Source organism: Cibotium barometz, chromosome 7 (genome assembly GCF_041138505.1).
Source record: "Cibotium barometz isolate CiBa-2024 chromosome 7, ASM4113850v1, whole genome shotgun sequence".
NCBI lineage: Eukaryota > Viridiplantae > Streptophyta > Polypodiopsida > Cyatheales > Cibotiaceae > Cibotium > Cibotium barometz.
This window is the reverse complement of record NC_141052.1, coordinates 54,945,716-54,972,148: the sequence shown is the minus strand read 5'-3', so window position 1 is coordinate 54,972,148 and position 26,433 is coordinate 54,945,716. Positions and strand designations below refer to the sequence as shown.

General features: G+C 39.9%; 1 long non-coding RNA gene across 1 annotated transcript; it reads right to left on the bottom strand.

The window, feature by feature from the left end:
• Positions 1-3,894: 3,894 nt before the first annotated feature.
• LOC147637196 (uncharacterized) lies at positions 3,895-5,370 on the bottom strand. Its single transcript, XR_015266153.1, has 2 exons — positions 5,125-5,370; positions 3,895-4,998 (listed from the first exon to the last, which is right to left on the bottom strand). It is a non-coding gene; the product is annotated as an uncharacterized LOC147637196 (long non-coding RNA).
• Positions 5,371-26,433: the final 21,063 nt, after the last annotated feature.

The window sequence follows — 26,433 nt, the reverse complement described above, 5'->3', positions numbered from 1 at the left end:
GGGAATATTCCTAGTACCGTCGCCTCGGAGGCTCCCGCTCCCTAAACCCCTGCCAGGGGAGTGGCTAGCCCCTTGCCTCCCCAGTCGGGGGTGATGTCCCGGACCCCAGCTAACGCTCATACCCTGACCATCTCCTAACCATTATCAATGGTCACAATAATGACCCCATCAACATCTAAGCCAGGGTTCCCACTAAAGACATATGCACCATGGCTACTCCTCATAACGGGGGCCTAACAAATGTGAATTATACATCAAAGTGAGATACATGTTGAGAGGTGAGCATTGAGTGTGTATACTAACAGAATGCGCCTGCCACATTTTAGTGCATGGTTCAGGAAATTTTTGCCAATTTCCTGACCTCCTTCATGTGAGCATTGATGACTTCAATGTTTTTGGTAAAACATCTCAACATTTGATGCATCTACAGTTGTGTTTGGTCAAATGTAGACTCTCTAAATTAAGCCTAAAACCAACCAAATGTGCCTTTGTTGTCCAAAGTGAAATGCTACTAGGCCACATCATTTCCAGAGGAGTAGTAGCAATCAATGTAGCCAAGGTCAAGGTCAAGGTAATCCAGAAAACCCCAACTCCCACAAATGAGAAAGAACTTAAAAGATTTCTAGGACAAGTCAGATGGCACAACAGAATGCTCAGATACCTCACCCATGTAGCAGCCCCTCTGAATCAAATAATGGTGCAAATAAAAAAACCTCTGACCAAGCAGTTAAGGTATGCAAATTTCAATTGGACAGAGGAATGTGACATTTCATTTTGGCATCTTAAGCTCATGCTATCAGAAGCACCAATGGTCCAACCTCCAAATTGGGACCTACCCTTTCATGTCTTTGTAGATGCCTCTAATGTTGCAATTCGCAGTGTGCTGATATGCAAGAGGCCGAGAAGAAATGGTTCTTGCATGTCTACTATGCCAGTCAAAGGCCCTCTAAACCTAAGCGAACTACTCAACCACACACAGAGAAGCCCTTCGCATGATCTACTGAAAGTAACCAAGTTCCGGCACGACCTATTGGGTAACAAATTTACCTTTCAGGTAGATCACTCCACCCTTGCTATATTTGGTTGATAAGTAGAGTCTAGTAGGAAAGCTAGCTAGATGAATATTAATACTCCAAGAATTTGGTTTCACAATAGTGCACGCCCTAGGTGCCAATCATACATTGGTAGATTATTTATCTCGACTTGAGTCTTGAGAAGCCCCAACTGGAGTGGTAGATGACCTACCAAATGCTGAACTATTTACAACTCACACAATCACTCCCATCCCCTAGACATGGTATGATGAAATGCTAACATTTGTTGTCACAGGTCTGATGGAGGAGGATAACCTTCCCAAAGATCAGTGGAAGTGGATTCCAATTTGCAGTCGGTACTTCAGGTCATAGCCGACCAACCTTATAAGAAAGGGATTGACCAAATCCTTTGAAGGTGTATCCCACCACATGAGTAGGAAGCTGTCCTCAAAGAAGATCACCAAGGAATCAATGGAGGACACTTTGTCGGAGAAATCACCAGGAGGAAAATCTTCCTTGGTGATGCTTACAAAGGGGCCAAGCAATGTGACATATATCAACATCTCGGCCAGCCAATAGACAAAGACATGATGCCACACAACTCAATACTTCCCCTAGAACCATTCCAAAAATGGGACCTCGACTTTGTTGGCCCATTTAAGCCCCCCAACCTGTTTCACCAGTCACAAGTCTATATTAGTAGTGTGATAGACTACATCACCAAGTGGGTAGAAGCTCGTTCTCTTCGAGATAACATGGCAATCAGTGCCAAATTTCTGTACGAGATGATCATCACTTGTTTTGGATGCCCGATCGAGTTGATTAGTGACCAAGGCAAGCACTTTGTCAATGATGTCATCAAAGAACTGGTCACCCAACATCTCATCATTCATAAACGCTCCACAGTATACTATTCGCAAGACAACGGTCAAGCTGAATCAACTAACAAAATCCTCAAGAAGATCTTCACAAAGTTGGTCAATATAAATCACAATGACTGGGATGAAAATGTTTATTCAGCTTTATGGGACTTTTTCACAGCCTATAAGAGCTCCACCAGAATGACCCCATTCAAATTAGTATATGGCACTGAAGCAGTTGTACCAATGGAATTCATAGTGCCATGTCTTCACATTGCTATTGCAAAAATGCTAAGCCCAGTAGAGTCCATTCAACATTTCTTGGACCAAACTCCTTGCACTGGATAAAGTTCACCTCAAGAGTTTCTATGTCACCATGGTCATTTAGCAAAGAAGAAAAAAATGGGTCGACTGTCATTCCTAATTTGGGATATCAAAAGAAGAAGATCCAGTTCTTCTATTTCAATCTTGCATGGGTCCACATCCTAGAAAACTGAAGCTCTAGTGGACAGGACCATTCTGGATCGTCTTTACGACGGCACTTTCCTTCTCGACACACTCAACGACGACGAATGTTTTCAGAAGCCAGTCTCAACGGCTATCTCCTGTGACCCTCCCATGCATCGACGCTACCGAATCCCTCATTAAGGTGACAGAACCACCAATCCACTACCTGAGCATCCATCACCATCATGAAGACACCCCTCTCCAAACCATCATGAAGACACCCCTCTCCAAACAATCATGAAAGATTCACCTCAAGTGCTCACCGAGATGATGCAATCTAATCAAGGTACCAAAAACCAAGACAGCTCGACGACCCATTTATTATTTTGGACTTGAAACCAATCTTGCGCGTAAAAGAAGTCCAGTACATCAACTACCCTTCGATTGAATAAGAGAGAGAAAGAGAGAGAGGAAAATTATGGAGAATGTACCAAAATCCAAGACAGCTTGACGACCCATTTATGATTTTGGACTTGAAATCAATCTTGCACGTAAAAGAAGTCCAATCGTGTGAAGGAAGTCCACATCAACTAGTTTATTATTATCTCTATATTATTATTCTACTATTATTATCTCTAAGAATTGTGTTGATTGTAGAGAGCTAAGAGAGAGAGAGAAATACGTGTGTGGCAAGTGCGCACTGCGCATGACACAAGAGATGTGACGCAGGAACCAAAGAGAGAGGGAGCTAAACAAAGGAATCATGTATGAGAGAGCAAGCGATATGTGAGAGAGAGAGCTCAGAGAGACAAATATGTGTGTGGCGAGAGAGAGAGAGAGAGAGAGAGAGAGAGAGAGAGAGAGCTTTGTCGCAGGAACCCAAGAGAGAGGGAGCTAGGCATGAGAAGCCTCGTCTGCGGAAACATAAAGGCTTGGTCGCATTGTCCTGTGATCTAGCCACACTGCCCACGTATCCCAGCTCGGTGGGCAAGTTCGAAATTTGACCCGCTCATGAAACTAAAGGTTGCATTGCTATTTCAAAAGCCAGCCTGATTCGTTTGAGGAGTGAAGTGTGAGAAGATCGTCCACATTTTAAAGGCTTGGGGAAAGTGTGGTTTTGTTAAAATGCATTTGAGCGGGATTCAGCTAGAAGGGCCCGTGAAAAATCACAAGAGTCAAAAGAGCAGGATCCTGCCCATCCAACACATGATGGCAAGATGGCAGGAAACCAAATGCGACCTTCAGCCGCCCTGCCAAATCCATGAGTGACCACCTCTTTGGGCAGTTAGAGGGAAAGGGAAAGTGAGAGTTAACGTGACGGAGTCACGGAGCTTCAGAATCATAATAAAAAACAGCCACTTTTTGTGGAGTACGTGAGCTTCTATGATTTAGTACTAGCCATCATATTTCAGGAATTGATTTCGTGTATGCATGACATCAAGCACAGCTCTAGTGTGCGCGCGCGCGTGGCTGAGCCCACTAATTTAGCACTACGAACAACTATGTTAAGTAATACAGCATTACTAAAAGAAGAAAAATGTGTGCATGTGTAATTTAGCACTATAAGAAGCAACTCCCTAGTAGTAGTCATTAATTATATATACCTCATTAATTAATTATTCATATATATAGTATCCAGCACAGCTCTTGTTCTCCTACCTCTTGTTGAGCTGTGGAGCTGTTGTGAAGCTTGAGGAATGGCAAACACTAGAGTACTAGTACTCAGTATAATAATCATGATAAGCAAGGTGCTTGCATGCATGATGTGGATGAAGCCCTATTGCCAGTGATCCTTTGGGACGGCTCGCATCTTGGGCCCAAGTCACCGAATCATCAGCCCACCCATGCACTGCTGCCTGGAGCGGTATTATCTGCGACGCGCAGAAGCAGCATGTGAACGGTCTTAACCTTGCAAGCTCTCATATCTCGGGCTCCATATCCCCCTCACTCGCCCTCCTCCCTGCTTTGTCATACCTCAACCTCTCCGACAACTTCCTTCATGGCAGCCTCTCCAGCAGCCTCCTTCTTCCTCACAGTGCCCTCCGATACCTCGACCTCTCCTCCAACTTGCTCGAGGGGGCACTGCCAGACTCCTTCGCAAATCTGTCCGCCCTCCTTGACTTGAGCTTCAATCACTTTGTTGGTGAGATTCCGGCATCCTTGGGTCAGTGCAAGGCTTTACAGAGGCTTTACTTAGTAGAGACCGGCCTCAGCTGTGGGAGGATCCCATCAGATATTTGGCAGCTTCCCCGCCTGATCGTGCTCGAAGTGGTTGGGGATTCGCCTTTGGAAGCATCTTTGCCACAGAAATTCCCGAGCTGCCCCACCATCAGGGCTCTAGAGCTTAGCAGTGTCATTGCGAGAGGATCAGCCTTCCCCGCCTATCTGGCCGAGTGCAAGCAGTTACGGGTTTTGATTCTTGATGTGATTGGTCTTGAGGGCGTCATTCCTCCAGGATTTTGGCAGTTACCTTTGCTGGAGACGCTGGTGGTGGAGGACAGAGAAGTATCAGATTCCATAGACAACTCTGATGCAAGGCCATTCAAGCTTCACGGGTCATTGCCGTCTTTTCCAGCTGTATGAGCAGAAAACTGCGTCCTGCAGCAGAATGCTCCAACCTGTAAAGCCCTGCAGCAGAATGCTCCAACCTGTGAAGCCTGTAGCATGTATACAAACTGGTCGGAAGTGAAGAGCTGCTGAAATACAGCTGAATGCTCCGGATTTGCGAGAAGAAACACCTGCAATCCACTCTACACAGCAAAAAATATGTGCAGAACGCTCACCCAGGGCCTGCGGGAGAGCTGGGAGTGTGCCGGGAGCTGAAGAAGTGAGGCGTGGGCTGAGGAAATGTGTGCGCGCTGCTGAAAATCAGCCGCCTTGCTCACAAGAATCGCCTGCTGGCTGTCGTACAATGCACTAGCTGCTGCTGCTACTCACTAACACGCTCTGATACCAGTTGAAGGGGAGTGTGTGCGAGGATGGAGCTGTGTGCAGAGAAGAGAAAGAGGAAGAGATAACTCGCAGTGTTTGTGGACTCACACAATTGTTGTGTGTTATGAGCTTATTATCTTTTATGTATTAAAATAATAACCGACCGCCCGAGTTATGAGCTGGCGGGCACATGGGCTTGAACCTGTATTCTATACCTACCCCAACACATCAATGAAGGATGGCTTTTACTTGAATTAATATGTCCTAGGGACTATGGAGGCTAAGATCTCCATATGGCATAACCCATATTGATCAAAACCAGATCGAAGGAAGGATTCCACCCAGCCTTGGCAACTGTTCTGCAATACAGGACCTCGTCCTCGCCAACAATAGACTGGAGGGAATGATTCCTGCCACTCTTGGCCAGCTGACCAGCTTGACCCAAAACCTACACCTTTCCGGCAACAAGCTTTCGGGAGAAATTCCCAAAGAGCTCGGCGCATTGGCCCAGCTTAAAGTTCTTGACCTCTCCAAAAACAACCTCGTTGGGCATGTTCCCACCACATCTCTTGAGAATTGCACCAATCTCCAAACCTTACGCCACTACCACAACAATCTCACTGGGAGAATAGAGCACTTTGATCTCTCAAAGATGCACCAACTCACCACATTCACTGTAGTACAACAAAATAATTTCATCGGAGGCTTGCCTAGCGGGTTCTCAAGTAGTAAGAGTCTTATACTCTTTGATGTGCAAAGGAATAAATTGTCAGGGACTTTGCCCTCTGCTCACATGGGAGCAATTATCGGACTAAGGAATCTACGGGTGCTGGTAATGCGCTACAATCAGCCAAACGGGGTGTGGAAGCTTCCCATGTTGCAGGTGCTTGGTCTCTCCAACAACCATTTTAACGGCAGCAACAGTCACCCATCTTGACTACTTCAAGCAAGATCAAGGCCGCATCTCAAATCAAACCACACTCTATGAGGAAGTACCCCAGGACATCAAGGGCACCTTTCAAGTTCTCTCTTACATCCTCAACACTAGAATCTCCTTTGACGTCTCTATGAACTACTTAGAGGGGGAGATTGCAGAAAGCTTTGGTGAGCTTCTTGCCCTCACAAGTCTTAACCTTTCACATAGCAACATTCAAGGCAAAATTCCAGAGAGTTTTGGAAAACTTGTCAATCTAGATGAGCTAGATCTTTCTCATAACAACTTCACGGGCAACATTCCTGAAGACCTCGGAGAGTTGGGGGGGCTCTCCACAGTAGACTTGTCATACAACCACCTACCTACGACCAACAACTTCAACACTAGGTACAACTACACCAGCTTTGAAGGCAACTCAGGCTTGTGTGGAGCCCCCTTGCCAGTAAATTGCTCTAGTAATAACGAATCAAAACCGGCTATGAGACATGCTTGGTCATTTCTAGATTGGATAGGTAGCTTTGCATCCTTTTGGGCCTTGCTTATAGGATATCCCATTGGACTTCTTGGGGGGTTTTACTTTCAATACCACATTCGAATCATCCCTAGATATTTTTAAGATACTAAGCATTAATTATCATGTATCTCTCAAAATGCAATCATGGTAGGTCATATATAGATATATGGTACCCACTATGGCAGGGTTTTTGGAAACGGCGAATCTTGCATCAACCGGTTCACCTTTAGCAAAAAGAAATCTTCTAGGTATCTATCTTGTCCCTTCTCCGAACTCTATCGTGCTATATATCAATGGATAGCTTTTGAAGAATAGAATCTAAATATGTGAGGTACGACAAATTTGGAGTTCATGTGCAAAAATTTTATCCGGTGTGCAGGGAATATTCTGGTCAAACTTTCTTACAAGGCCCAAAAATGGCCTCAAAAAATTCCTAATGGTATGTGGTCCTATGTAGACACCATCTTTTGGAAATTACTTTTCCTTCATTGATGATTATTCCAAGCATGCATGGGTGTATCCATTGAGGACTAAGTTCAAAGTGTTTTTGTGCTTGCTTCAAGAAATTGTGAGAACATATCTAGATGTAAAGTGAGCATCCTCAGTTTTGATCGAGGGGGGGAGTATACGTCTAAAGTATTTAATTCATTTTTGATTGAACGTGGGATAAAACACCAATGTAAACTATTTTATATGCCTTAGCAAAATGGCGTAGCTGAGAAGAAAAATAGGTTCCTTATTATGAAGATGACATAATGTATGCTCAAAAGGTAAGATTTGCTACATGTATTTTGGCTTAAGGCTATCATGTGTGCCACATCTATGCTAAACATGTATCACACCAAAGCATTGAAGTCTATCACTCCATATGAGGCTTTCCATGGCAAGAAGCCTTTTGTTGCTCACCTATGTGTTTTTGGTTGCTTGTCTTATGCTTTTGTGCTAGAGCAACATCATAGGAAATTGGATGATAGAGCTATAAAATGCGTTTTTGTCAGTTAGAGGTCTAAAATGAAGGCTTACAGGTTGAATCATTTGCAAACTAAGCGTATCTTGGTCACTCAAGATTTATTGTTTATGGAAGATGTTGTGCACGCATTACTTTTAAAGAGAGAAATGTACACTTATAAGAAATGTATGATACTTTGTTGTCTCTTTATTGGTAGGATAGCCATATCTAGAACCAAATAAGGTAGGTGTGCAATCTATGTAGGTTTCCAATGAGTCTATCAATTAGCCCATGGTTGATGTTGATGTTCATGATGCACTTATGAGGAGAGAATAGAAATTGAGGACTCTAGTGTAGACTTTGTGTAGCAGTAAATTGGATGCACCTTTGCCTAGCCGTACTCATTATGGTTCTCATCATGCATTGTATGTATTGGCTGGATTGATTATGTATGAAGAGAAAAATCTTTTTTCATTTGATAAGGCACAAAATTTTGAAATTTAGATGGCTACTATGCAAATTAAGTATGATTCTATTTTCAAGAATGACACTTGGTACTTATGTGATTTGCTTCCTAGAAAAAAGGCAATTGGTAGAAAGTGATTTTATAAGCTGAACTATAAAGTAGATGGTAGAATTGATAAGGCTAGGATAGTTGCAAAAGGTTATGCTCAAGAAAATGGCATTTACTTTGATGGAGCTTTTGCTTCCACTTTCTATATGACAATGATTCATAGAATTTGTGCATTGGTAGTGCACCATGGATGGAATGTACATTAATTAGACACAAGACTATATTTTTGAATGGCGACTTACATGAGGAAGTGTATGTGACATAGCCTCCTATTTTTGTTCAAAAAGGGAAAAAAGAACAAAGTGTTCAAGTTGAGAAAAGCTTTGTATTGTTTAAAGAAAGCACCTTGTGCTTGGTATGAGAAAATACATGCATACTTAACTACACATGGTCTTTGTAATAATCCAACAACTGAGAGCACCTTGTATGTCAAAATGGAAAGGAGATATAATTTTAATCATTGTATTATATGTGGACGAAATGCTACTCATTGGTCCAAATGAGACACATATTGCTGATTTTAAGCTTGATTTTTAAGACGTCCGATTTGGGCCTCTTGCATCACTTTTTGGGCATTTATTTTAAGCATTGCAATGAAGGTATTTCTTTGTGTTAAAAAAAGTATATTGGGACATTGTTGTGTAGATTTGTCCTTGAGGATTGCAAACTAGTGGCTACACCTATGGAAATGGATTTAAAAACTAGCCTTCATCATGTCGGAGATTACTTTGTTGTCTTCTCTATCAGCAAGTTGTTGGTTGCCTCATTTATGTATGCATTTTGAGGTCGGATATTTAGTTTGCAATCTCATAGGTTAGCAGATTTATGCATAGCCAAGGCACTAAGCATTGGCAAGTAGTTAAGTGAATCTTTCACTAGTTGAGTGGCACTAGGCAACTTGGGTAGTTTTATCCCAAGGGGGGAATCATTGCCCACCCCATTTATATGCTTTTTTAGATTCAAACTAGGCTAGTTGTTATGACACTTGTGCATCCCACAAGTGGTTTTTACTTCATGCTTGGAAACTCATGCATTTCATGGTTGAGAAAGAAGCAGCCTATTGTTGCCACTTTAGATTCTAAATGGGCTACATGTTATGACAATCGTGTATTCTAGCTTTCACAACAATGGTTGAGTGTGTTTGGCTAAGATGCCTTGTGGATGATTTGAGTATTGGATAGCTAGTGGTCTAGAAATCAAATATTTTACTCTCACCAAAGCACATTGAGGTGCATCGTCACTATGTCAGGGAGAGACTCTTTGCAAGAGAGTTCAGCACCCTACCACTGGAATCGGTAGATCCAAACAAGTACTCACCCACCCATAATTGAAATGCCTTTCTTAACTTTAGCTTTAGAAAACAGATACGCACACACTCCTCTCTAAAACTTTTTTAAAAAAAAACAATCCATTGACAAACAATTTACTGGTTAAACATGTCATACTTCAAAATTTCCATGGAATCTTTGTTTCTCACAAAACAGTATCACTCTCTGGACTCTCCGTTGAGACCAGCGAGTCAACAACGAGATCCAGTGATAGATTACAATAACATTGGTCTGTCATACAATATCTTCCTCGACATACGTATGGGTGTCCTCGGTATACGTATGGGTGTCCTCAGCACCGCGAGCCCGTGCATCGCCTGGTCAGAACCCTCCAGGATCCTCCTTAGGTGTCCTGGCACTTCACTCAGGGACCGCTTCGTCAGCCCTCGTCCATCGTACCGGAAGCGCACCATTTTAACCATCCCGAGGCTGGTCAAGACCTCGGCAGGCTTTGCCGCGCGTGAGCTGTCCCTCGAACACTCCCCGCCTGTTGCAACCGAACTTCCCTTAGATAAACATAAATGCCAAATACTCCCTCCACCATTCTGGCGTAAGACGGTCTTTTAAGAAAACAGGGTTTCTATGCAAGTTTATAGTTTTGATTTTGTTTGAATACCATGAATAAATCTTAACTCCGTATCCCAATACATCCAGGTCTGAATTCCAAACAGAATCCCTCGAATTCTGTTAACTTGATCCTCAGATCAAAATCAAAAGTCTTATCTTAGTTTCAGATTCGGTGGGTGATTTAAGTATATTTTTCCTGAACTGATCACATCGTCATTGACGAAGGAATTAGGTCTTGGTCAATAGTCTGAATTAGAGTTTGGGTCTGGAAAGGTTCTTCCTAAACTATCTTTCTCGAAAGGTACTATTTCAATTTCTCTTTTTCTAAATTTCGTTCGACGAATATTTGCTTACAGATTTCTAAAACATGGATTTCTTAAAAGAAATAAAATAATCATTTATCTCAATCTCCGACTTTAATAGTTTAATTGAATTTTCTCATTACCATCTTAGTGAATATGAAACGGTAGCATTTCTTCTCGTAGATTATCTACTTATTTATTTTTTTAATTTTTACGAACATTAAATAGAGGATTAAGGAGAACCCTTATTTAATTATAAAGATTCTATATGCATCTAATTATGCATAAAATCCGATTCTGATGAAAGTCGCACTTTTATCATCATAAAAGAAAATATCTTTTATGTACCCATTTATGCATAAAAACCATTTATGATGAAAATCACTCTTTTAATATATAAAAAATTCTTTTATGCAACCATTTATGCATAAAAATCATTTATGATGAAAGTAACACTTTTATAATAAAAAAATAATCTTTTATGCGTACTTCTATGCATGAAAATCAAATATGATAAAAGTAACACTTTTATAATAAAAAAATAATCTTTTATGCATACTTCTATGCATGAAATTCAAATATGATAAAAGTAACACTTTTATAATAAAAATTAATCTTTTATGCATACTTCTATGCATGAAATTCAAATATGATAAAAGTAACACTTTTATAATTAAAAAAATAATCTTTTATGCATACTTCTATGCATAAATATCAAATATGATAAAAGTAACACTTTTATAATAAAAAAAATAATCTTTTATGCATACTTCTATGCATAAATATCAAATATGATAAAAGTAACACTTTTATAATAAAAATTAATCTTTTATGCATACTTCTATGCATGAAATTCAATTATGATAAAAGTAACACTTTTATAATAAAGAATAATCTTTTATGCATACTTCTATGCATGAAAATCAAATATGATAAAAGTAACACTTTTATAATTAAAAAAATAATCTTTTATGCATACTTCTATGCATAAATATCAAATATGATAAAAGTAACACTTTTATAATAAAAATTAATCTTTTATGCATACTTCTATGCATGAAATTCAAATATGATAAAAGTAACACTTTTATAATAAAAATTAATCTTTTATGCATAAAAATCAAATATAATAAAAATAATACTTTTATAATAATACTAAATTTTTTATATACAAATAATCAAAATGCATCTTCTATGCATGAAAATGATACTTTAGAATATAGATACCATAAGGATTACTCTTTTAGAATAATAAAAGATGAAATTTATTTCATTAATTTCTAAAAATTTCGCCATAACCTCCTTTGTATGGCTGACCATTTTTTCAATTTTAAGCCTCTAAAATTAATTGAAAGTGTACCAAGAGTATTGAATTTATTCTAAAGTAAACATTTTTCTACTTATTTAAGACAATCATTATAAAAACTTGACTTTAATCATTAATCATTCACCTAGGATAGAGAATGGTTGGATTTACTAGAGAAGAGAGGGGAATGCCTTTTTGTAATGAGGCATAACATTATTTGCAATTTTAGAGAAGACAAAGCAGAAAAAACCATTAAAAAAACCATAAAAACCATAAAATAAGCGGAAAGAGAAGAATCACCAACTTACTAATGACTTTGGGAGCTTTCCTTTGGCTTGATGGTTTGAGGGTTCAACTCTTGTTTGAGACAAGAGTGGCCACCAATCTTTTGGAAGAGGGAGGGTCAAAAACTAGTGAATTATGGATAAAATTCACAGTCTTTGGCACTCGGGAGAGACAGGGTAACAGTGCAAAAACACTATTAAGTTTCAACAAAGGGGAGGGCTTCTATTTATAGGAAAAAAGTGAGCTTCTAACCAAGCCAACTGATTCTAGAATTTTCAAGATCAATTTGGTCAATTTTTGACCATTTTTAGGTCAGTTTTGCTCACTTTTTGGATCTAGTTGAAACAGGAGAGAGGAGAGATAAAAATGTCCCATTATTTGGGAGTTTAAAACTCATTCAAGCATGTGAAATAGGCGCCTCCTTCATGAGGAAAATTCCCCCATGCAGAGATGTCAAAAATGCATCATTTCACCTAAATATCTCTCTTTTTTAACTATTAACCTTGTCCTTAGTCAACTCTTCATCTTATGTGAGTATTTACTCATTTTTGGGAGATTTTTCTTTTATTTCTTCATTTATCTCCTCCCTACATTTGAATGAATCTTATTGGTCCATAGGAACCTTAATTTAAAATTTCAAAAAAATCTTCACCCCCAAGATAATGCCTCTTGAACAGACTATACTTAATATCTAATGCACCTTCTGGAAATCTTTTTGAACTTCTATTTCAGGGGAACTTATTTTAATAAGATGAGATATTGTTTTATCCAAAAATATTTAAAATCTAAATATTCTCTTTCTAGAACATTTTCTCTCTCTAGGCCAAAACTGGTAGAAACAAGATCTTTTATATTTCTGAAGAGGGATTTGATTACAGGGGAAGATGCTGGACATCTTGAGAGGTTGGGGAGGAATCTTACATTCCCTCCCACTTGAAAAATGCGAGATGTCCTCATCTCGCAAACTGGGGATAATCCCGCAAAACAGATCGACTTCATTCTCCCAGGTGGCATCTTCAAAAGGATAGAACTTCCATTTTACCAATAATTCTGTCACGTAGGTTGTAACGCCTGTGATGACCGACGGCAGACCGGATGGCTATATCCGGGGTTTAGTGGGAGAGGACGCCCATGCGGAGTCATGGGCGGCCAGGCTAGTGTGGACGGCAGGCCACACACTATATAGCCTGGGGGATGAGGGGCAATCCTCATTCTTCCTCTATGGCTGGGTGGTGAGCCAGAGGCCGTCCCCTCTTGTGGTAATGCCCGTAGGCGGCGTTACGGGAATGTAACACTGGTATCAGAGCGTGGTTCGATGGGATTGTCAGAGCCCGCGCGTGACCGGGGGACCGGAGCCCACTCGATGGTTTTCGACCATTCGTCTCCTTATCCTTATCTGGAATGGAGGGTGTGGAGGGAGGCGGCCATGGAAGAATGCAAGGGAAGAACTCTCTCTCTCTCTCTCTCCCCGTCACACAGCAAGCAGCATTGGAGGTAAGCTATTTTCGTTTTTTGCTGCGTTGAAGCTTGTGTGCAAAAGAATAAAAAAAATTTCGTTTTCTGTGTGGAAAGGGCGGCACAGCCCCACTGTCTGTGACTTGCGTTGAGTGTGGGGGAAGGCGAACAGCAGCCCCGTACCTCACAAGGGGGGGCTTGCCTTGGAAATGCGAGTAGTGGGCTGCTGTGGCTAGACTGTGTGTAGAACCCGCCTTGAAGGGGCGAAGAGTAGCCCCAAGCGAAAATCGAAAGGCAGGCGCAGACCAGCCCACGAAAGAGACCCACCTCACACGGCCGTAGCGCCGCGTGCTAAGAGAGAGACAAATCCCACGGCCGTAGTGCCGAGTCCTTCAGAGAGAGCCGTTCTATGGCCGTTGTGCCTAGTGAACACGTCTATGACCGTAGCGCCTCAAAAGTAGCACATGTGGTGATCACACATTTGGTTCAGAAAGACTAAATTTAAGCTGAGCATAGACTTAGTGTTGACCATCAAAGTCACGTAATTTGGCTAGTGTAAATCTAAAACTGCGGTGTGTTTTACTTGGGCTAAGAAGACCGGCAATGGCGTCAGTTGTGCCCAAATTAGACGAAGTGCTTATCATGAGAAATCAAGGTAAGCCTAATTGAGCCGTAGTGCTCGTAACCCTTCACAATCTTTTAACAGTTGCCAGAAGATTGTGATAAACTTTGGCAAATGAGAACCATGTACAAGCGTAGTCTTGATGTGGTTATGCCTCGTGTCCAAACAAGTTGCTTACTGTTTGTAGCAATAAAAGGCCTTGGCCCGTAGAGGCAAGCTGGCCCTTGTTAAAAGTAACAAAATAGTGTCACTACTTGGGCCTAGAGAGTGGTGACTAGTTTGATTTAGTCACGTGATTGCCTGGTAAAAGTAATCCCTAAGGTGTGTATTACTTGGGATAAAGGGGCTAGTAGTGCTGCTAGAGTACTCAACTGAATGGTTTATCTAGGAGTACTAATCTGAGGGATTAGCATATGCATAGATAATAATACCAGATTTAGGATTGATTTGTAGAAATCAAAGGTAAATCTGAAGGGGTATAGTCTTGAGATGTAATGCTCAATGCCCTTATAGAAGTGATCGAAGAGAACTGTTCTTAAACTTACTAGCATGGTTTTCTCTTCTTTTTATTGCCATGCGTCGACATCCCACTGCTCGAGAGTTTGTGGTGATCTTTCGAGGGGGGAAAGAGCCTTTTTATATGTCACATCAATTGGTTTGGTGGTAATTTGATGGTATGGGACATCAAATTCTCACGGAATCGATTGTAGTCTTGGTGGAATGGGACGCCAAGGCCTGTGCATGTAACTTGACTCTTTGGCAGGTTGTATGTACACTTGTCTGTAGTGATAAAGTGTGCAAGATAAAATTTGAACTTTGACAATTACAAATATAGCCATAAGATGGGATAAAACCCAGTTACAGAGTTCGGAGAAGCTCTAAGTAGCAAGACCATGATGGTGTACTAGTGCTAACAAAGTGATTTAGTTCCGGATAATCTAAATCTAGAGGTTAGCAGTAAGACTAGTTTGGTTGGACAATTTCATGCATGGGGGACGCCCTATAGCATTTTGCAAGTGTAGTCTTGCCTATGTTCAACATAAGTGTGCGATTGTGAGCACATTTTGAATTTGGGAAATATATTACTTTCCTACATAAGCAATTGTAATATTGCATGACAGGCTATTTTGCTTACAAAGTTCATGTGCGTGTAAACCCTATAAGTCGTATGACCCCTGGAAAATGAGTGGAGCATTTCTAGGATTTAATAAGGTTTTACATGGCAATAGTGAGTAGTATCTCACTCCAGATGAGCCTGGTTGTTGTTAGTATCGGATCCGACATATGAAGTGTACATAAACTCGGGCTGAGTTAGGATAGAAGGCTAAGCCGGAGAGCTTAGTGGTAAATCCTACTGTATCTGGTGAGTTTTGACTTAACCGGAGTGTTAAGAAGTAAACTCAAAGTTTGGGGCTGAACCGGAGTGTTCGGAGGCAGACATATCTTTTGTTAAATCGGAGAATTTAGCAAAAGATGAGCTTGGGGTGAACCATGGTACCCACGAAAAAAGCTCTTCACACTAAAATAGTGCACAATAATTTTAGGGTGATAAAAATCCATCTCGCAGGAATGTTTTACAACTTTCCATAGATGATAGATGAAGACCATGTACTTTACGGAGTTAAAGTACATAGGTGGCGACTTCGGCGCCACATTTTTTGTAGGAAGTCACCAATGGTGTGGTTAGGTCGGCCGAGACTCCACAAGACCTATGCACTAGTTTTTAAGTTGACCTCTATGATAAGAACGTCCAAAAATTCGTGTTGTAATACCAAAAATTGTACTGCAATGTGCAATGGAGGGGTCAATTTGTGTAGTCACTTCTTAGCACAGGTGACTTAAGCATCTTGTTATAGATGGCTGTATATGGTACTCCCACTCGGGGGAGGTACGCCATTGGGTACGGAGTTACTCTCACAGACTAGTATGTCAATTTGTGTAGTCACTTCTTAGCAGCAAGTGACTTAAGCATCTTGTTATAGATGGTTGTATATGGTACTCCCACTCGGGGGACATACGCCATGGGTACGGAGTTACTCACAGACTAGTATGGAGCTACTAGTGTGATGATAGTGTGTACATAGTTACTCACTACTAATACATAGCTGCTAATAAAATTAAGATCAACATTTTAAATTACCGAACCACAATCCATGAGTATCGAGGTACTCATAAATATGTTGACGTTGCTCAAATCGAGGGACCGATTTGTTCGATGGTATGGAATAAGCAAGGAGAGTGGAGTAACTTAAAAGTTACACATCACTAGTCCTAGTGAGTTGTCGAGGTCATCCGTAGTTTGATGATCCCCTCTACCTATCAGATAACATTCAATTTTGCAAGCCCTGGCATTTAATCCGTAGTGATTATGAGTTTGGTACGAGATATGGTCATGAAGAACTTACAAGAGTACTCATTTATTTGCTTGTCATTGGTTATAGCTTGGTAGAGATTGCCACTTGTGATGAGTAGGTAGCTTTGCCGCTATAATGAGGAGGCAGCAAATAATGTTCTCATAGTTATACTTCATACCAACACCAAACAGGGATAGGATGAAATTCCTAAGTTCATCATCACGAAGTACTGTGATGTTTGCATTTATATTGAATGTATGATGTAATGAGACATTGGGCTTGTGTAATTACCATCAATTATCTAGCAACCTATGGCTTCGCAGAAAGCTCAGTCATTATCTGTGGATTGATAATGTGGTTATTAGTAGTTTGGAATTTTTCTTGATAGATGGTACAACCCACCCAAATGATTCATAAGTGTGTAACCGCTTATGAAGGGTGATAATATGCAACAATGAAGCACTTTGTTACAAGTGTGAAACCACTGATATGTTGCAAAGCAGTTTATTAATAGTACCACCATATGTGCGTAGACACTATACCACATCTTCGTTGCAAGATGTTTAAAAGTTTCTTGGAAGGACTCAAGAATATAACATATGATACTAAACACGGTCTAGATTTGTTCTTGGACCTATGACACTAGCGCGTAGTCCGCTTGAGAGTAGAGTTTTTGAGGACAAAAACCTTTCTTGAGGGAAAGGAGGGATATCCTCAAATATCACATAAACTCGAATAGTTGTGTGAGTCCAGACAATACTTGAAGGGATGTGTCTGGTAATAGCAACAAAGAGTTGTAAGTGATTGGATGTAACTCCAGACACCCGTAGTGGTGCAAGAATCTTTATCAAACATCTCCACATACTATATGGTCTGCCCGCATATATAGTATGGCATAAGAGATAGGAAGTTTGATTGTTATATTTGAAGGGAAATCTTCAAAAAGTTACATTTACTCTGAGTTAGAGTGGAGTTAGAAACTCAACAAAATTCTAGAGCATATGCTTGTGCAACGATGTTACTCTAAGAGAGAAAGTATCTCTCAGCTTTGGAACTAATCCTTGTGATGCATGATTAGATTGGCTCTAGTTTATTTCTCCTATGGCCGTAGAGCTTTCCAACGAGAAGTTTTAACAAGTTGGTGATGCAACATGGTAGCGTAGTCTACAAATATCTAGTAGCATAGTCTAAGAACTTGCGCTACTAGAGTGCTCTCCAGTACATTAGCTTCTGTGCTAATGACATGATGCAAAATCAAGGCATGAAATTTGCCTTAAGGTTTTGGTTGAAATACCAAATCATGGCTTGTTTGAGCATGATCCTGTCTTTACAGAGGTCTGGCGCGCTGTACGCGTACGCACTTTGTCACAGCCTCGGTCACCTTCCTCGCCGGCACGTAATGCTAGTCCGGAGAGACTGGCCGTAGGTGCGGCGGGTAGCGAGGCGAGAGTTAGTCCGGAGAGGCTAGCCGAGCCTTCGGGGTATTTTTTTGATAGTCCAAGTGCGGGTCATCCTGGGATTCAGAAGACCTATGCACTAGTAAAAAGACAGTTTTATTGGCCTAGTTTGTTTAAGAACGTCCAGACTTATGTGCTGAAATGCAGTAAGTGCCAGGTCAATAAACATGAACGTCTTAAGGTTGGAGGACTACTCCATTCGCCGGAGATTCCTCAAGGGAAATGGGAAAACATTTCCAAGGATTTCATTACCGGTTTTACCCGAGTCGAGGGAATGACTCAGTGTGGGTGGTAGTGGACAGGTTAACTAAAATGGCAAAGTTTATTGCCACGAAGAAAAATGTAAAAACGCCAGAGTTGGCAAGACTCTTTATTGAACATCTCTACAAGCTATATGGCCTGCCCGCAGATATAGTGTCAGATAGAGATAGAAAGTTTAACAGTCACTTTGGGAGGGAAGTCTTCAAAAGACTGGATACTACTCTGAGTATGAGTATGGCAGATCATTCGGAGTCTGATGGTCAAACTGACAGAGTTAACCAAATTCTAGAGGATATGTTGCGTTCTTATGTTAGTAAGAAGCAATCTAATTGGGAAGAGTACTTGCCCTTATTGGAGTTTGCCTATAACAGCTCCAAACACTCAGCGCGACTGGATTTACACCATTCATGTTAATGTATGGATTCCAGCCGAGATCTCCGATGGTTGTAGGCCTAGAAAAGGAGAAGATTCAATCTGCCAAGGATTTCCTTGAAGATATGAATGATATGCTCAAAGCTGCACGTGAGAGCATTCATAGCGCACAGAATCGAGCTAAAACATTTGCCTATAAAGGACGCAAACAAGTGACCTTTGCAGAAGGTGACTTTGTATTTTTAAAGGTTCCTGCGCAGTCAGCAACCATGAAAACGGGAAAGTGTGATAAACTTTCTCCTAGAAATTGCGATCCTTTCAAGGTCCTTAAGAAGATTGGGGACGTAGCCTACAAACTTGAGTTACCGGAGAGTTCTCAAGTTCATCCTGTCTTCCATGTTAGTAAACTGAAGAACTGGCGCACCCCAAGGTGAAACACTGGGTCTTACAAACCCTTGTTCTAACAGCTGTCTAAGCTGTTCCTTGAGTTCAATGGCTTCAGGAATTGGCATTTTGTACGTGCGCAGGGCTACTGGCTGAGCTCCGGGTGTTAATTCAATCACATGATCTACTTCCCGAATTGGAGGCATTTCAGTTAGCTCTGCTGGGAATAGATCATCAAATTCACTTAACCATTCTGGTTCTTTAGCCTTAAGCTTTGAGTCTACTGGGTTCATTTTGACAACATAAATTTGCTACTTCTTCCTAAGTCCTTTCAATAACCTGGAAGCTTTTACTAACTGAAGGTCTGGGGATCCGGAAACTCCAGTTTCTTGAACTTTGTTCCCGTGAAGGTCATGGAAGGAAATGGTTCCATTGTGACAGTGTATGTCAGCTTAATTTTTGTGGAGCCAATCCATTCCAAGGATCCTGTTAAAAACTCCCAGAGGTAAGACTTTGAACTGACAGTCGATTACATTACCATCTAGATTGAACTGGATAAGATCTATCTCATGGTGAGTGAAAAGAGTCTTCCCACTGGCCAATTCAACTTGCATAGGTTTCCCTGATTTCTGTTCTAAGACTAGCTTACGCAAGCATCCAGGGGAAATGAATGAATGAGAACTGCCTGAATCAATCAAAAGCTTAAAAGGCTTACCCTGATACTCTGTTGGAGTATGGATGACAAAGAACTGTTGGTTAGGCCCTTGATTTTCAATTGCAGCATAGATCTGCCCTTTTTCCTCTTCTACTACATCTGAAATTGTGACTGCTCTGGCTGCTATCTGAGGCGAAACTCTTTCCCTTTGGTTGCCCCAGTTCTAGGAAGGAGTTCTGAGGTTACTCTGGATAAAGGCAGATGGCTGGGCTGGAGTTCTTTTGGGGTTTCCTTGGCTTGGGCGAGACGGACCCTGATTAGACTGGTATGAAGGGGTTGGTCTCTGAACTCGGGGTCCTTGACTTCCCTGTCCCCTTGACATGGAAGGAGTCGGGCAGTCTTTTAACTGGTAACCAAAACCCTGGCATCCAAAACATCGGTTTTCAGTTCTGAGCTCATCTCTCTGATTTCTTGAAAGAGGTGTGGCTCTTGAGAAAGTATTCTAGGGGAAGGGTCTTCCTTCACTTTTGAATCTTCCTGCATCCTGATTCTGATTCGGGCCTTGCTACCTCTTTGGGAGTGGAAAGTTTGAAGTACTTCCCTGGGCTTGGAATCTTTTAAAGTTAGAGGGTGCAGGCTTTGGCGGGACCTTTACTACAAAGGCTTTGGCAAAATCCTTTGCCATTCTTACTGCTTCAGCCATGGACACTGGCTTGGCATTTTTGACCAGTGTGTCCAAGGGTTCGTTCATTCCTCAAATGAACCTGGCCATGAGTTCTTCTTCATCTAGAGGTGGTGAATATTTGAGTAGAAGAGCAAAGGCCTGGTGATATTCCTCGATGGTTTTGCTCTCCTGCTTTAGCTCTAAGAATTCGTTCATTTTGGTTTCCAAGAATCCAGGAGGACAAAATCTCTTTCTTAGATAGGTTTTTAGATCATTCCAGGACTGAGTATTTCTGTCCAGACCGTTGGTGTCACAGTGGTTCCTCCATGCTACCCTGGCTGTTTCCACTATTTTAAGCCGAGCAAGAGCCATTTTGCTCCGCTCATTGTAGCATGTGACGTCAAAATACTCTTCCATGGCTTCCACCCATTTCTCCACAGCCTCACCCAGGTTCTCCCCTTCTCCTTTGAAGGGTCCTGGCTGAGTCCTATGAAGAGCCTTGCGAACATCATGGTCAAGCTCGTCATCTTCAGAGACAGGGTCTGACTGACGGCCACGGTTTCCTCATCTCATGATTCTGCCAAAAATTTATATATTATTAAATTTTTATTTTGATATCATCCACGAGATTCTAAGACTTAAGAGGTTCGGAAAACAATTTCTTAAACAAGACAATGATCTTATTGGAGATCTATGACATATGTCCGATAACAGATTTCTTTTTATCAGATTGTCCGTAAACAATCACTTATACAACAGGAAATTTTTCTCCGGAAAACGTTTCTTTATTTATATAAAAGTTGCAATATGTACAGAGCAGCTCGGCTCCAGAATCACCGCCTCAGTCGTAATCGCATAAAGAAGGGAAACTGCGAATAAGACATACCATGGTATACACGATTCATTACACAAAGAGGTGCTCTAATTCTATTTCTCGGGGTAAAGTGGCTAAGAAGTCTAAAAAGTCATCATGAAGTTCTCAAGCTCCTGGGTGAATGATCACAGAGTAGAACGTGCTGAACAAGCCCTAGTCTTATCAGAATCATGTTTTGCCTAAGCCTCTGACGTTGACTGGTACTGATGTTAATACACCGTCCTCCATAGAACCACATATACCGACGTCGCTCAAGAGGATCAGGAAAGTAAAGACTCTCAAAATGGCGAGCGAGTCTCACTCTGCTCATTCAGGTCGTCGCAGAGTTGATGAGGTGATCAAATGCAAAAGCTATCATATCCTGACTCTGAGAGAGTCCAGGAATTCCAGATAGGTTTGGGGTGTCCATCTATAAATTTCCAATTCAATTTATAATTTTTCTATTTTTGAAGTTCATTCATATAGTATTAACAAGTGAAAAATATTTCTTTCCCAGATTTCTATTATAAATTTAGGCAATTTTGGCTCTGATACCAACTGTGAGATCCCTCTGCCCCCTCCGTGCACCGGATTCTCGGTAGCTGACAGCGGAAGCATTCCCCTCATGCGCGGGGCAGGGTCTCTCACTCGAGGCCTCGCCCACGAATGTCCGGGCACGAGACTAGGCTGGTGGTCACTCCGAAAAACCGAAACTGGGAAAATTTTCCATGCCTGGAAAGCGGGGACGATTCCACCTTTTTGATTTTTCTTAATGAATTTTTCTAACGAGATCAATTCTAAACTATCCTCCACCTGAATAAACAGATAGAAGGAAACTATCACTGATATAATTTGATCATCTGAGCAATTCAACGCTTTTTTCCTAATCAAGATTAGGCACACATGTTGATCCACTCAATCGAGAAATTTATCAGGGAATTAACTATCTATTCGAATCCTAGCGTAATCCTAAGATTTTTTTTCAGTTTGATTATTAAAACTCCACTGATTCCAGCCTAACCCCATCCGGCCCATGGGTTAGCCACTGGAATCGGTAGATCCAAACAAGTACTCACCCACCCATAATTGAAATGCCTTTCTTAACTTTAGCTTTAGAAAACAGATACGCACACACTCCTCTCTAAAACTAAAAAAAAAAACAATTCATTGACAAACAATTTACTGGTTAAACATGTCATACTTCAAAATTTCCATGGAATCTTTGTTTCTCACAAAACAGTATCACTCTGGACTCTCCGTTGAGACCAGCAAGTCAACAACGAGATCCATAGATTACAATAACATTGGTCTGTCATACAATATCTTCCTCGACATACATATGGGTGTCCTCGACACCGCGAGCCCGTGCATCGCCTGGTCAGAACCCTCCAGGATCCTCCTTAGGTGTCCTGGCACTTCACTCAGGGACCGCTTTGTCGGCCCTCGTCCATCGTACCGGAAGCGCACCATTTTAACCATACCGAGGCTGGTCAAGACCTCGGCAGGCTTTGCCGCGTGAGCTATCCCTCGAACACTCCCCGCCAGCTGTTGCAACCGAACTTCCCTTAGATAAACATAAATGCCAAATACTCCCTCCCCAACATTCTGGCGTAAGACAGTCTTTTAAGAAAACAGGGTTTCTATACAAGTTTATAGTTTTGATTTTGTTTGAATACCATGAATAAATCTTAATTCCGTATCCCAATACTTCTAGATCCAGGTCTGAATTCCAAACAGAATCCCTCGAATTCTGTTAACTTGATCCTCAGATCAAAATCAAAAGTCTTATCTTAGTTTCAGATTCGGTGGGTGATTTAAGTACATTTTCCCTGAATTGATCACATCGTCATTGACGAAGGAATTAGGTCTTGGTCAATAGTCTGAATTACAGTTTGGGTCTGGAAAGTTTCTTCCTAAACTATCTTTCTTGAAAGGTACAATTTCAATTTCTCTTTTTCTAAATTTCGTTCGACGAATATTTGCTTACAGATTTCTAAAACATGGATTTCTTAAAAAGAATAAAATAATCATTTATCTCAATCTCTAACTTCAATAGTTTAATTGAATTTTCTCATTACCATCTTAGTGAATATAAAACGGTAGCATTTCTTCTCACAGATTATCTACTTATTCATTTTTCTAATTTTTATGAAAATTAAATAGAGGATTAAGGAGAACCCTTATTTAATTATAATGATTCTATATGCATCTAATTATGCATAAAATCCGATTCTGATGAAAGTCACACTTTTATCATCATAAAAAAATATCTTTTATACACCCATTTATGCATAAAAACCATTTATGATGAAAATCACTCTTTTAATAATAATAAAAAATCTTTTATGCAACCATTTATGCATAAAAATCATTTATGATGAAAGTAACACTTTTATAATAAAAAAGTAATCTTTTATGCATACTTCTATGCATGAAAATCAAATATGATAAAAGTAACACTTTTATTATAAAAAAATAATCTTTTATGCATACTTCTATGCATGAAATTCAAATATGATAAAAGTAACACTTTTATAATAAAAATTAATCTTTTATGCATACTTCTATGCATGAAAAGCAAATATGATAAAAGTAACACTTCTATAATTAAAAAAAATCTTTTATGCATACTTCTATGCATAAATATCAAATATGATAAAAGTAACACTTTTATAATAAAAAAATAATCTTTTATGCATACTTCTATGCATAAATATCAAATATGATAAAAGTAACACTTTTATAATAAAAATTAATCTTTTATGCATACTTCTATGCATGAAATTCAAATATGATAAAAGTAACACTTTTATAATAAAGAATAATCTTTCATGCATACTTCTATGCATGAAAATCAAATATGATAAAAGTAACACTTTTATAGTTAAAAAACTCTTTTATGCATACTTCTATGCATAAATATCAAATATGATAAAAGTAACACTTTTATAATAAAAATTAATCTTTTATGCATACTTCTATGCATGAAATTGAAATATGATAAAAGTAACACTTTTATAATAAAAATTAATCTTTTATGCATACTTTTATGCATAAAAATCAAATATAATGAAAGTAATACTTTTATAATAATACTAAATTTTTTTATACAAATAATCAAAATGCATCTTCTATGCATGAAAATGATACTTTAGAATATAGATACCATAAGGATTACTCTTTTAGAATAATAAAAGATGAAATTTATTTCACTAATTTCTAAAAATTTCGCCATAACCTCCTTTGTATGGCTGACCATTTTTTAAATTTTAAGCCTCTAAAATTAATTAAAAGTGTACCAAGAGTATTGAATTTATTCTAAAGTAAACATTTTTCTACTTATTTAAGACAATCATTATAAAAACTTGACTTTAATCATTAATCATTCACCTAGGATAGAGAATGGTTGGATTTACTAGAGAAGAGAGGGGAATGCCTTTTTGTAATGAGGCATAACATTATTTGCAATTTTAGAGAAGACAAAGCAGAAAAAACCATTAAAAAAACCATAAAATAAGCGGAAAGAGAAGAATCACCAACTTACTAATGACTTTGGGAGCTTTTCTTTGGCTTGATGGTTTGAGGGTTCAACTCTTGTTTGAGACAAGAGTGGCCACCAATCTTTTGGAAGAGGGAGGGTCAAAAACTAGTGAATTATGGGTAAAATTCACAGTCTTTGGCACTTGGGAGAGACAGGGTAACAGTGCAAAAACACTATTAAGTTTCAACAAAGAGGAGGGCTTCTATTTATAGGAAAAAAGTGAGCTTCTAACCAAGCCAACTGATTCTAGAATTTTCCAGATCAGTTTGGTCAATTTTTGACCATTTTTAGGTCAGTTTTGCTCACTTTTTGGATCTAGTTGAAACAGGAGAGAGGAGAGATAAAAATATCCCATTATTTGGGAGTTTAAAACTCATTCAAGCATGTGAAATAGGCGCCTCCTTCATGAGGGGAATTTCCCCATGCAGAGGTGTCAAAAATGCATCATTTCACCTAAATATCTGTCTTTTTTAACTATTAACCTTGTCCTTAGTCAACTCTTCATCTTATGTGAGTATTTACTCATTTTTGGGGGATTTTTCTTTTATTTCTTCATTTATCTCCTCCCTACATTTGGATGAATCTTATTGGTCAATAGGAACCTTAATTTAAAATTTCGAAAAAATCTTCACCCCTAGGATAATGCCTCTTGAACAGATTATACTTAATATCTAATGCACCTTCTGGAAATCTTTTTGAACTTTTGTTTCAAGGAAACTTATTTTATTAAGATGAGATATTTTTCTATCCAAAAATATTTAAAATCCGAATATTCTCTTTCTAGAACATTTTCTCTCTTTAGGCCAAAACTGGTAGAAACAAGATCTTTTATATTTCTGAAGAGGGATTTGATTACAGGGGAAGATGCTGGACATCTTGAGAGGTTGGGGAGGAATCTTACAGGAAGACTCTTGGGTGGGTGTTGGCTTGTAAACTCCCAAGAGAGTTGGAGTTGGAGTTTGGGTTGGAATCTCTTGTGTAGAGAATTTGTGGGCCTCTTTTGAGGATTTGTTGATGGTTTGGTGCTGGTAGGTAGCATAGCTATAGAGGTGGTTTCACTCCTTTCGTAGCCTAACAGCATGAATTTTCTACCAAAAGTATACAAAAAGTTTTTAGAGGTCACAAGTTTAGTGATAAGTGAAGGAGTAAGCCTATGCTACTCCATGAAAATCACATCTAAAGCTCATCACATGAGCATCCATGTAATATGCATCCTACATGCACATACACCTACCGCATGATGTCACATCGATGATGTGCACCATGATGTAATCACTCTCAAGCACCTACATAAGGCCACTCCATCTCTCATTTTTATGAATCAAGCTTGTATGCATTTCTAGTTACCAATTCAAGTTTACTAGTCTTTTGTTTTAGTGTGTGTCATTCTGTCTCTACCATGAATGCAACTCTAGAAGATCCACCATAAATTTACCCCAACAACTAGTATCAGAGTACTAGGTTAGTTGCATTTAGTCTAGGTGCATAGGTTTTACCCCTTAGGGAATATCTCTAGTTGGTTGGCACCTCCACTCAATAAGGGCCAAAGATAGGTAGGTTTGACTTTGGGGGCAAGTGGGCAAGTGGAAAGTGAAGTGAGCAGTTGTGTGGAAGCAAGAGAGTAGACAGAGAAGGAAAGTTGGCATGCACTCCATTTTAGGGCTTGTAGGTGTGTGTGTGTAGCACCTCATACTCTCCTCATTCTATGCCTAACTCATGTGCAACTCATGTACACACCTTTAGCTCATCTTCTTCCCCAATTCTAAGCTTTCTCCATAGCCAAA